This window comes from Magallana gigas, chromosome 8 (genome assembly GCF_963853765.1).
Source record: "Magallana gigas chromosome 8, xbMagGiga1.1, whole genome shotgun sequence".
Taxonomy (NCBI): domain Eukaryota; kingdom Metazoa; phylum Mollusca; class Bivalvia; order Ostreida; family Ostreidae; genus Magallana; species Magallana gigas.
Window position 1 is genome coordinate 38283197 of NC_088860.1, and position 13535 is coordinate 38296731.

At 31.7% G+C, this 13535-nt stretch overlaps 1 long non-coding RNA gene across 1 annotated transcript; it reads right to left on the reverse strand.

The window, feature by feature from the left end:
* Nucleotides 1–8073: 8073 nt before the first annotated feature.
* LOC117690176 (uncharacterized) lies at nucleotides 8074–11296 on the reverse strand. The gene is made up of 4 exons (XR_010708719.1): nucleotides 11222–11296; nucleotides 10983–11120; nucleotides 10649–10741; nucleotides 8074–10447 (listed from the first exon to the last, which is right to left on the reverse strand). It is a non-coding gene; the product is annotated as an uncharacterized lncRNA (long non-coding RNA).
* Between the last annotated feature and the right edge of the window lie 2239 nt (nucleotides 11297–13535).

Sequence of the window (13535 nt, forward strand, 5' to 3'; positions counted from 1 at the left end):
AAAAACTCATTAATTAACGGATTTCCAAATGACCTTGACCTTCGACCTATATGTCATTTTGTTCGGCCAAGGTAGACGCTTCCATCCCAAGTGGTCCGAAGTCTCTATGACAAATAATTAAAAAGTTGGAAATGATTTTATAGAAATGTAAATACTTTCAGGGGCAATAACTACTAGAAGGGGGCTCAGATCCTTTCGTTATGAATAGATTGAAGAACCCTCTAAGTGTACTGAAGACAGTGGTAAAAGTTCCAAGTTTCTATCTCTTATGGTTTCAGAGGAGTAGCGATAACAAGCTTTTCGTACACAAGGGCAATAACTTTGTAAGTTCTGGGAGTTATCAAGCAAAGGGTCATTTGGTACCATAACTTTTAATGGCCAATATCATAAAGAAAAAATTGTTTCAATATCTCTTGAAATAAAAAAGCTGTCCCTGGAAAAAAAGAGAAGAAAAATAATAATAATAATAAAAAACATAAGAAAAACAAAAGGTCTTTCACCTGAAAGGTGGAAAGACCTAATAAACTAGTAGACTAATTGTTCTCGAACAATTAGAGGTCTTTCCACTTCATTGTTTTTTATGTTTGAAATAAGATTGCTTCAATAGAATAAATTATTTTTTCTGCGTTACTTCATAAAAAAGTGTTCAACGATTAAGTTTGCAATTTTTTTTTTTGCTTAACCTTGACCTTTGACCTTTATGTCATTTTCATCTGACAAGGTAGACGCTTCAATACCAAGTGGTCCGATGTATATATGATTATTGATTCAAAAGTTTTTTGTGTTTTTTATTGAATGTTCGAAACTTTCAGGGGCAATAACTGCTAGAAAGGGACTTTGGACCCTGTCGGTAAGAATAGACTGAAGAAGCGTCTCAATATACTGAATACTTTAGTTAAAGTTTCAAGCATCTATTTCCAACGGTTAATTAGGAGAAGCGATAACAAGCATTTTGTACAATAGGGGCAATAACTCTATAATTGTTACATGGTAAGGGTCAAAGGGTTATATTTTGAAATGTCTTAAGATGTCCTACTACATCCATGAAAAAGTTTTTCTCTACCATCCTAAACATTAGAGATCTAAAAACTCATTAATCAAGAGATTTCCAAATGACCTTGACCTTTGACCTTTATATCATTTGGTTCATCTAAGGTAGACGCTTCCATCCCAAGTGGTCTGAAGTCTGTATGATAAGTAATAAAAAAGTTGGAAGTGATTTTATAGAAATGTAAATACTTTCAGGGGCAATAACTACTAGCAGGGGGGCTCAGATCATTTCGGTATGAATAGATTGAAAAACCCTCTAAGTGTACTAAAGACATTGGTAAAAGTTCCAAATCTCTATCTCTTATGGTTTCAGAGGAGTAGCGATAACTAGCTTTTCGTACAAAAGGGGCAATAACTCTGTAACTATTTAAAAGAAAGAGCCAAGGGGATATATTTTAAAATGTCTTAAGATGTCCTATTACATCCATGAAAAAGTTTTTCTTTACTACACTAAACAAAAGAGATCTAAAAACTCATTAATTAAGAGATTTTCAGATGACCTTTACCTTTGACCTTGATGTAATTTTGTTCGGCCAAGGTAGACGCTTCCATCCCAAGTAGTCCGAAGTCTCTATGATAAATAATAAAAAAGTTGGAAGGGATTTTATGGAAATTCAACTACTTTCAGGGGCAATAACTACTAGAAGGGGGTCTCGGATCCTTTCGGTGTTAGTAGATTGAAGAACCCTCTAAGTGTACTGAAGACATTGGTAAAAGTTTCAAGTCTCTATCTCTAATGGTTTCAGAGGAGTAGCGATAACAAGCTTTTCGTACACAAGGGCAATAACTTTGTAAGTTCTGGGAGTTATCAAGCAAAGGGTCATTTGGTACCATAACTTTTAATGGCCAATCACATAAAGAAAAAATTGTTTCAAAATCTCTTGAAATAAAAAAGCTGTCCCTGGAAAAAAAGAGAAGAAAAAAAATAAGAATAATAATAAAAAACATAAGAAAAACAAAAGGTCTTTCACCTGAAAGGTGGAAAGACCCTAAAAACATAAAGAAAACAAAAGGTCTTTCACCTGAAAGGTGGAAAGACCTAAAAAACATAAAGAAAACTAGTAGGCTAATTGTTCGAGAACAATTAGAGGTCTTTCCACCTAATATTTTAATGAATTGCTAGATTGCTCAATAAGATATACAAAACATTACTATACCTATGATATATGTTGTACTATAAAATGGGAAAACCACAAGGCCATTAATTGATAAATGGTTTTAAAAGAAATTTTTTAGTTTTATTATTATCAAGCCATTTCTTTAAAAAATTCCGTGTGGTATATATCGGTAAAGATTTATCTAATTACTTTTCTGAATTTTTTTCCACTTACTATGAACAAAACTGAGCCAAGTGAATATTCTTTACACAATCGTATAAACAGTAAAACTAACAATAGAAGAGAGTGTTCTACAGGCTAGCTGTCTTTGTACAAAATGAATAACAAGTTCCACTTGAGTAACCACAGGACTTGATGTGATACCTGGCTGACACAATTGAATACCATATTGCGCAATCCAGCAAGCTATTGAAACCCTTACTATAATTCTGTATTTCAAATGATATGAAAATTCATTAATTAAAAGACTTCTAAATGACGTTGACCTTTGACCTTTATGTCATTTTGTTTGGCCAAGGTAGACGCTTCTATTCCAAGTGGTCCGAAGTCTGTACGACAAATAATAAAAAAGTTGGAAATGATTTTATAGAAAATTAAAACCTTTCAGGGGGAATAACTACTAGAAGAGGGCCTCAGATCCTTTCGGTATGAATAGATTGAAGAATCCTCCAAGTGTACTGAATACATTGGTAAATGTTCCAAGTCTTTATCTTTTATGGTTTCAGAGGAGTAGCGATAACAAGCATTTCGTACAATAGGGGCTATAACTCTGTAATTATTCAAAAGTATGAGCCAAGGGGCTATATTTTAAATTGTCTTAAGATGTCCTACTAAATCCATGAAAAAGTTTTTCTCTACCACCCTTAACAAAAGAGATATAAAAACTCATTATTTAACGGCTTCTCAAATGACCTTGACCTTTGACCTTTTTGTCATTTTGTTCGGCTAAGGTAGACGTTTCCATCCCAAGTGGTCCGAAGTCTCTATGATAAATAATAAAGAAGTTGGAAGTGATTTTATGGAAATTTAAATACTTTCAGGGGCAATAACTACTACAAGGGGGCCTCAGATCGTTTTGGTATGAATAGATTGAAGAACCCTCTAAGTGTAATGAAGACATTGGTAAAAGTTCCAAATCTCTATCTCTTATGGTTTCAGAGGAGTAGCGATAACAAGCATTTCCTTCTCAAAGGGCAATAACTCTGTAAGTTCTGGGATTTCTTTGACACAGGGTCAATTGGTACCATAACTTTTAATGAGCAATTACATAAAGTTTAAATTGTTTGGATAACTCTAATAATAAAAAAGTCACTCCGAGCTAAATAGAAAAAAAGAAGAAGAAGAAGAAGAAAGAACATAAAGAAAACTAGTAGGCTAATTGTTCGAGAACAATTAGAGGTCTTTCCACCTAATATTTTAATGAATTGCTAGATTGCTCTATAAGATTTACAAAACATTACTATACCTATGATATATGTTGTACTATAAAATGGGAAAACCACAAGGCCATTAATTGATAAATGGTTTTAAAAGAGATTTTTTATTTTTATTATCATCAAGCCATTTTTTTTTTAAATTCCATGTTGTATATATCGGTAAAGATTTATCTAATTACTTTTCTGAATTTTTTTCCACTTACTATGAACAAAACTGAGCCAAGTGAATATTCTTTACACAATCGTATAAACAGTAAAGCTAACAATAGAAGAGAGTGTTCTACAGGCTAGCTGTCTTTGTACAAAATGAATAACAAGTTCCACTTGAGTAGCCACAGGACTTGATGTGATACCTGGCTGACCCAATTGAATACCTTATTGCGCAATCCAGCAAGCTATTGAAACCCTTACTATAATTCTGTATTTCAAATGATATGAAAATTCATTAATTAAAAGACTTCTAAATGACGTTGACCTTTGACCTTTATGTCATTTTGTTTGGCCAAGGTAGACGCTTCTATTCCAAGTGGTCCGAAGTCTGTACGACAAATAATAAAAAAGGTGGAAATGATTTTATAGAAAATTAAAAACTTTCATGGGGAATAACTACTAGAAGAGGGCCTCAGATCCTTTCGGTATGAATAGATTGAAGAACCCTCCAAGTATACTGAATACATTGGTAAAAGTTCCAAGTCTTTATCTCTTATAGTTTCAAAGGAGTAGCGATAACAAGCATTTCGTACAATAGGGGCTATAACTCTGTAATTATTCAAAGGTATGAGCCAAGGGGCTATATTTTAAAATGTCTTAAGATGTCCTAATACATCCATAAAAATGTTTTTCTCTACCACCCTAAACAAAAGAGATATAAAAACTCGTTAATTAACAGCTTCTCAAATGACCTTGACCTTTGACCTTTATGTCATTTTGTTCGGCCAAGGTAGACTCTTCCATCCCAAGTGGTCCGAAGTCTCTATGATAAATAATAAAAAAGTTGGAAGTGATTTTATGGAAATTTAAATACTTTCAGGGGCAATAACTACTACAAGGGGGCCTCAAATCCTTTTGGTATGAATAGATTGAAGAACCATCTAAGTGTAATGAAGACATTGGTAAAAGTTCCAAATCCGTATCTCTTATGGTTTCAGAGGAGTAGCGATAACAAGCATTTTCTTCTCAAAGGGCAATAACTCTGTAAGTTCTGGGAGTTCTTTGACACAGGGTCAATTGGTACCATAACTTTTAATGAGCAATTACATAAAGTTTAAGTTGTTTGGATAACTCTAATAATAAAAAAGTCACCCCGAGCTAAATAGAAAAAAAGAAGAAGAAGAAGAAGAAGAAGAAGAAAAAACATAAAGAAAACTAGTAGGCTAATTGTTCGAGAACAATTAGAGGTCTTTCCACCTAATATTTTAATGAATTGCTAGATTGCTCAATAAAATATACAAAACATTACTATACCTATGATATATGTTGTACTATAAAATGGGAAAACCACAAGGACATTAATTCATAAATGGTTTTAAAAGAGATTTTTTATTTTTATTATTATCAAGCCATTTCTTTAAAAATTCCATGTTGTATATATCGGTAAAGATTTATCTAATTACTTTTCTGAATTTTTTTCCACTTAGTAGGAACAAAACTGAGCCAAGTGAATATTCTTTACACAATCATATAAACAGTAAAGCTAACAATAGAAGAGAGCGCTGTAGAGGCTAGCTGTCTTTGTACAAAATGAATGGGTTGACTGTAAAAACAAGTTCCACTTGAGTAACCACAGGACTTGATGTGATACCTGGCTGACCCAATTGAATACCTTATTGCGCAATCCAGCAAGATATTGAAACCTGTATTTCAAATGATATGAAAATTCATTAATTAACAGACTTCCAAATGACCTTGACCTTTGACCTTTATGTCATTTTGTTCGGCCAAGGTAGACGCTTCTATTCCAAGTGTTCCGAAGTCTGTACGACAAATAATAAAATAGTTGGAAATGATTTTCTAGAAATTTATAAACTTTCAGGGGCAATAACTATTAGAAGGGGGCCTCAGATCCTTTCGGTATGAATGGATTGAAGAACCCTCCAAGTGTACTGAATGCATTGGTAAACGTTCCAAGTCTCTATCTCTTATGGTTTCAGAGGAGTAGCGATAACAAGCATTTCGTACAACAGGGGCTATAACTCTGTCATTATTCAAAGGTATGAGCCAAGGGGCTATATTTTAAAATGTCTTAAGATGTCCTACTACATCCATCAAAAGTTTTTTCTCTACCACCCTAAACAAAAGAGATATAAAAACTCATTAATTAACAGCTTCTCAAATGACCTTGACCTTTGACCTTTATGTCATTTTGTTCGGCCAAGGTAGACGCTTCCATCCCAAGTAGTCCAAAGTCTCTATGATATATAATAAAAAAGTTCGAAGTGATTTTATAGAAATTTAAATACTTTTAGGGGCAATAACTACTACAAGGGGGCCTCAGATCCTTTTGATATGAATAGATTGAAGAACCCTCTAAGTGTAATGAAGACATTGGTAAAAGTTCCAAATCTCTATCTCTTATGGTTTCAGAGGAGTAGCGATAACAAGCATTTCCTTCTCAAAGGGCAATAACTCTGTAAGTTCTGGGAGTTCTTTGACACAGGGTCAATTGGTACCAAAACTTTTAATGAGCAATTACATAACGTTTAAATTGTTTGGATAACTCTAATAACAAAAAAGTCACCCCGAGCTAAATAGAAAAAAAGAAGAAGAAGAAGAAGAAGAGGAAGAAGAATAAAAAACATAAAGAAAACAAGAGGTCTTTCACCTGAAAGGTGGAAAGACCTAACAAGAGGTCTTTCACCTGAAAGGTGGAAAGACCTAACAAGAGGTCTTTCACCTGAAAGGTGGAAAGACCTAAAAATATGCTATCGTTGAATGAAAACCGAAACAAGCATTTTGAACGCTTTTGGTTGCTAAATTTATAAAATGGATACGTTTTTCTTAATTTATATCCTATGATAACAGGTAGAGAGGTATTTTTGCTTTTGAACAATATGATAATAATGCTTAAAGATCAAATCGATATTGACACGTTCACGCTAATCTGTCGTACTCATACTTTAAATACAATCATTTGTCTTTATCATATCAACCCTTGTACGTATTTTCTTTGGTATTCAGGTAAAGCACATGTCTTTTTTTGTATTAGTATTTTTGTGTCATATAATGCCCCCAGATATTGTGCACGAGTATGTTGAAATTTAATATTTGTACATACAGGCGGTACGGTCCTCTAAACAAATTAACACATATTATTTAGAAATGTGATTACGTTAAATAAAAAGAGGAAAAACATTTTAATATTAGTGTCGTTTTATTACTTTGTATTACCTTATTTAAAAAAATGATAAGCTTTACATAAACAATAGGTAACTGCATAGTGGTTATACCCTCATTAATGATAGGGCCAAGATATCCAACCAATATAGACACTTTGATGCTAAATTGTCAAACTTATTTGTATGTAAACACGTTATAATAAACATCGAAGCAATTAAATCTAAATTTCATTTTTGTAAGACTGAAGATGACAGAGAAACACTAATGTTGGTGTTATTTCATACTCATGCTAAGCAAAAGCTGCGTACTTTGAAAAGTTATACAATAATATTCTTTACATACATTATCATAAAGTTCGATGTCATAGTGCAAATGTCTAACAGTCTAAATATTCATAGCCAAATGAAACTTCTCAGGAAACCTGTGCTTTACAGAAAGTCAACGTTTCAACTTTTCCATGTTTTGACTTTGTTATAGAAGGCAATACACATATCCAAATGACGTTTGCTACCAGCACCAACTTAAATACATTGTTTTAGTTTCCATATCTCTACAAGATTGTCATATTTCCTATTGGTATCAAATGTTAATATTTTATTTGATATTTGTGGTAAAACAATAAGTTAAAATAGCCCAGCGTGTTATTGTTTTCCGTTTTCCGATCTTCTGACCTGAATTAGCTCAAGGTAGATTTTCTATATCGGTCATCCGTATGCTGTTCATTTTTGTTACTATCTGTAATGAGTTCCTCATTTAGATTTTCTGAAATTTTGATTTCAAGATACGGGCTTGGCATATCGACTAGTCTCAACAACATATGTAACTGACTGTTGGTAATCTGAATCTCCAGACAGTCTAACCAATGATAATATCTAAACTGGCTATATCTCGTGCTAAAATAATCTTTAATAATAAAAAAACGCGTTTTAATAACAAGAAACAGTAGAAACACTCAAAGATATATATAAAACATGATTATTATACACTAGATGAGCAAGAAGTAATTAAAAAAAACGTCAGTAATCTTTATCGGCTTTCTGATTTCTGCAAAGAAAAAGAACTATGTAGAGCATTTACCAAAAGAAAAAAAAATCAGACATATGTGACGGTCATTTTAAAAGATCTTATGCAAACTTATTAAATTGCATGCTCATTTTTGTGCACTCAAAACTTCGTCAGTTTGAAACTATAACTAAAAACTTGTCCATTCATAAGTAAAAATATCATAACGTTATATATCTAATTCAAATACATTTAGATAATATATACATTTCACTAATGAATATCCTTCCGTGACATTCCTTAGTAAGCTTCCTTGTACTGCGCGATCCAACAGATAAATTAATTCATATTTAGATATATATATCACAGTATATTTTCCGTAGTGTTTTAAAACATGACCTGATTTTCATTCGTTCTATGGTAAACATGATTGTATAAGCATGAGCTCAAATTCATTTTAAAAAGGTTTTTTTTTTCTTGAAATTTATAACCTGTTAGAAGTTTAACAAAATGATGGTAATATACTTACAGTATTAAATTATATACTCACAATCCACCCGTTATTTCTTCTTCCATCAAATCGAGAACATAACAATCACATCGTCAGTGTCTTGGGTTATATATTGATTTTAACGTTAACAAAAAAGTACTCTGATTTTTTTTATTTCTTTGATTAAACCAAAAGAAAATGATAGGTTTAGATTACCTTTTCTGACGTACATGTATGTTTAAATTAGAAAACTACAGAGTTCGTGTTTTCTCACCATATTAACCATATTTAAATAATTTTATCAGACATATTCCAACTTATCTAATTAAGATTTAAGATGATTTTAAGAATTATTTCAAAATCACAAGAAACAAACAGTCGGGTTCTTTATATGTATCAAACTTGTTTTACGTAAAAAGATGTACCAACGTACACACAAGAGTCTCTTCCATCCCAAAACTCTTCTTCACAGGCTTGTTTGAATAATAAAAAAACAAGTCGCGATGGAGAAATACATTCACCTTTTCTGTCGAACATTTGAAAAAAAAATACATTATTTCTTCTGAGATATGGAAATTGTATGTATTTTTGAATATTTTTGTATATGCCTCGACGTCATAGTTTTAACTGCAGATATCAACATAATAGAGAGGGGGAGAGAAAACGTTGTTACGAATAAAAATTACAAAAGTGTTTCGGAAAGATGTTATAAAGGGTGCGATAAAGGATGAAATATAGGAACAATATACAAGGAATGTGTAAGAGGTGCGTGCATTTGTTCATATCAAGGGAGCAAAAACCCTTTATATTATACTAAATATACAATAAATAGAGAATAATACATGGCAAAATCCGTATCAAACCCTATATCAACCCGAAGGCCGAGGGCCAGAGGGCTGATATTAGTCGAGGGTTAATTTGGGGGTTATGCAGATTTAAACAAGCATTGATATTTTTATAATATATTTGAATTGATAGTTCGTTTTTATTTTGATATGAACAATTCTATCCAGCTCTATCCAAGTTTTCTCATCTCGAAACCGACGTATTTTTGACACTCAAATGTATTGCGACGTTATCTAGTCTATGGTATGACGTCATAGTTTAAACTGCAGATGAGAATTAAATAAAAAAGAAAAAAAAACCCGAGTCAACACGAATCAAAAGTGAAAAGGTGTTCAGAAAAGGTGTAATATTGTGTGTGATAAATGGTAAAATAAATAGTGATGTTACAATGTGATATAAGCGCGTGTCTTTGTTTATATTAGGGGTGCTAAACACCCTATATTTTACACCATGTATATGATAAACAAGATTTAAACGTATGCTATTAATTTTTAATTGTTAGATATTTATACATTTTTCAAGGGATACATCTATTAAATATAAATTGCTTCGGATTATTGAAAATAGGTGATTTCTTTTTATTTTAATATGTTCAAAACGATACATGTTTAATAAAAACACTAGCCTAGATAGAAGATTTTAGAACAGAGCTAATAACATTCAACACAATATTTTTACACTTTCTACATTGTCTGTATAATTTATTATTAAAGTAAAAGATGTTTTCGTTTTTATTAACTACACGTAGGATTTCATTTCTTTGAGCATGCAAACAGAAATAACGGCAGTTCTGAACAAGCTTACATGTACCTCACGCTCGATAGAATATGAGATCTAATGAAGAAATTGTCGTTTAATATTCTAACTTTCAGATTAGAAATAAATAAAGAGAATTTTCTACCTTACATAGTTTTGTTACCTTACGCGATAGTTACGACATGATATATTTGTGACAAAACTTTCAAATTAAGCGAGTGCAATGCAATAAATTGTTTAAACCAAACGGAATATAGCATGCAGCTTTCTCTAACTTTTAAAATGGAAATATCAAATATCTTAAAGTTTGAAAAATTCCGACTTACTGCGGATTTGTTTGTTTCTTGTGTTGTTTAAAGCAAGGGGTACCGGCGAGCCTGACGTCACATGTTTACTTGTACTCTGCAGTGATTCTGAATACAAATACGAAAGGCAATTTTAAGTATTTAATAAATACAGTTTGTATTTCTCAAAGTGATATGATAAAATCTACAAATACAACTCTTATTATTAAAATCTATATAGCAGCACTTTGTCTGTATGTTTGTTGTTGTGTTTTAAGCTTTACGAAATAAAGCATAAAACTTTATATTTTCAAACAAAATTTGAATCACCTTTCTTTTTACCGAGAATGGTTTCGTTTGTTACGTTGATTACAACATAGGTAACGGTTGTTTCTGATTTCATATCTTCAGTTGTTTTTGCCTCTGTATTAAAATAAAGAAAGCATTGGGTTTTTTTTATTTCTAGAAGTTACACCCAGAAAAGTTTTGATACACTAAAACTACAATTGTTTACTCAAATAACCCCCCCCGCCAAAAAAAAAAAAAACACCAAAAAACGTACACCGCAAATTGAAAGGAATTTAGTTTAATTCTCGTTTACGTTAAAAAAATAAACTAAGAAGAGAATTTAATGTTTAAAAATCTTTATTTTTAAATGTCTTACCTGTTGTCTCCCCTGTTTCATTGCAACCGAATATGTGATGGCATAATGTACAGTCACATACGTCACTACATAACTCTCCGTAGCTAGGTGGGGTACATTTATCGGTGCAACTTTCCCCAAAATATCCAACCGGACAATCTATAAATAACAAAATATAATTTGCTTATATTTTTCACAAAATGATTTTCTTCTTCACTGTTAATATGATTTTGTATTGGATGCTCGTTGTTTTTTTTTACCTGTACAATTGTTTCCAACCTTGACTTTACCATAACTGCAACCTCCATTGGAATTGTTATCACCTCTGTGAAATATATGGATAACAATGAACGATTTATACAAAAAAATGGTAAAATACATAAGCATCTTAACAAAAGGTAAACTATATAATTAGTCAACATTGTATAAATCTATACTTAAAACTTACTCCTGAATTAGGGATGTCCAAATGACAAAAAGAGTTAAAGCTCTACTTTTCATCCAAAACCATCCTTGCATATTGATAAGATTTTGTGAAATGAATTTTTTTACTATTTGCGTGTGCAAATATCTGAAAAAATGTGTTTCATGTTTTTCCTCATATACAAAAATATATCACGGATGTCAACAACTTACATCTTTGTCTGTCAAACAATCAAACAAATGAAATGAATTCCTATTGAATTTCTAAATGACTTGTATTTGCCATTTCTATATTGTAAGATATTGAACTTATATTGTTATTCTGAAGTATTCTTGTTTCTTTTTCTCATAATTTATTTTTCGGCGTGCAATACTAACAGATAAGATAAGTTGAGGTCATTAAATCAAAACTATATATATAATTTTTGCAAATGTATCTTTGTACCTAAAATTTCATATTGGTTTGTTAATGTTATTAATTTATTAAAAATCGTTATGCTCATTTTTTCACAATCATATTCTTTTTAATATATGATTTAAAAAATGAAAAAACACAAATTTTTCTAACAAAAATGTTTAATATTTCCTTATTTTGATAGGTTAGTTATGTTGTATAATATATGATATTTATACCACTCTGAAAACTGCATCAAATCTGTAGAAATAATTACTGCTTTTAAGATAAAGAAACCTAAACCAAAAATCTCTAAAAATCAGTGCAAAAATCTGATTATGGTTTTCCAATAGGACGCCTTTTTCTATTATTTACTTTTTTTATTAAATATTTAATATGTAAATGATGTTTCATTTGATTGTAAAATGCTTTTATATCAGCATTGTGTATTTGTGTTAATATATACTACAACCCCCCCCCCCCCCCCTCATCCAACAAACAACAACATTGATGATACAGGATTATGGATTTCACAAAGCTAGAAGAGGCATCCGTGCATTTATGCCTGTTATACATCCAGTGGTAGGATGACTAATTTTATTAGACTAGTTAATCCATGTTCACAATGACATAACCACCTAAATGCCACTACCCTTTACACACGAGTCATCATTTTCTCAACCTTTGGTAGATATTGACTTCATTATCCTCACTCTGCACTGAGTGATGCTAAGTCTAAACGAAGATGGTTTTAAAAGAATAAATGCATACAATCATCAAATGACCACCTAGGCCGCGCCCTACTGCAGAACACCTCACCCTGGAACCTCAGTTTTAACAGTTTTATGATGAACATATTCTTGTTAAATATGAACATGTTCCCAGTTTACCTTCTATAAGTCTATTTTCATATATATTTCTATATGTCTCGTCCAGTTTTACTTTTTGTAGAACTTCACAACTGAGTTAAAGATCTGTCATAACTGGTAATGGATCACATCCTCATAATTTTTTTTATATTTCTAACCGCTGTAGTTAACAGTTTTCTTTTCTCGACATGTTTGATCCGTAAGTAAGTAACTTTTTTCCATCGGTATCCCTGGAGCATTTTTTTAAGTGGCTAGTAATTGATCTCTTTTGATTAAAAAAAAAAGCCCTAATAATTCCAGGTACAAAACTAGAAATTGATATTGAAATATACTTTTTTCATCATTTATTTTGTACAGTCAAAACTTTATTTCATCGGCTACGTTCACAAGGTTTGATCTAAAAGTAATGTCACGCAATGCACCTCGCGTCTCGTGAGTGCCATAATCATCGAAAATAATTTATGAAAATTTGCACAGTTATAATTAAACTTCACATAGATATTATGATAAAACGTTTTTAGAAATATAATATATTAAACATAGAATATTCCTATTAGGTGTTTATTTCCCTCAATGACCCAGCCCCAGGCTCGAATCCCGGTCTGGTCCTACATCATTTTCCCCTTCCCGTTACAGTATATTTGGTGCCGTGACCAACACCTGGATCTGATAGGTAAACTCATGCCACTGAACGAGCCTGGTGTGATCATCAAAGGTGAAATCTGCTCCGTTCAATTTTTAATAACACACTCGGCGTATGAACACAAGTGATTTTATAAAAATGATTGTTATATTCAGTAGTATATTCTCACTATATAACTCTATATAGACGAATAGTCAATAATTGTAATATTAGCTCGTCCGAAAAATATTGACCGGTCAATATTT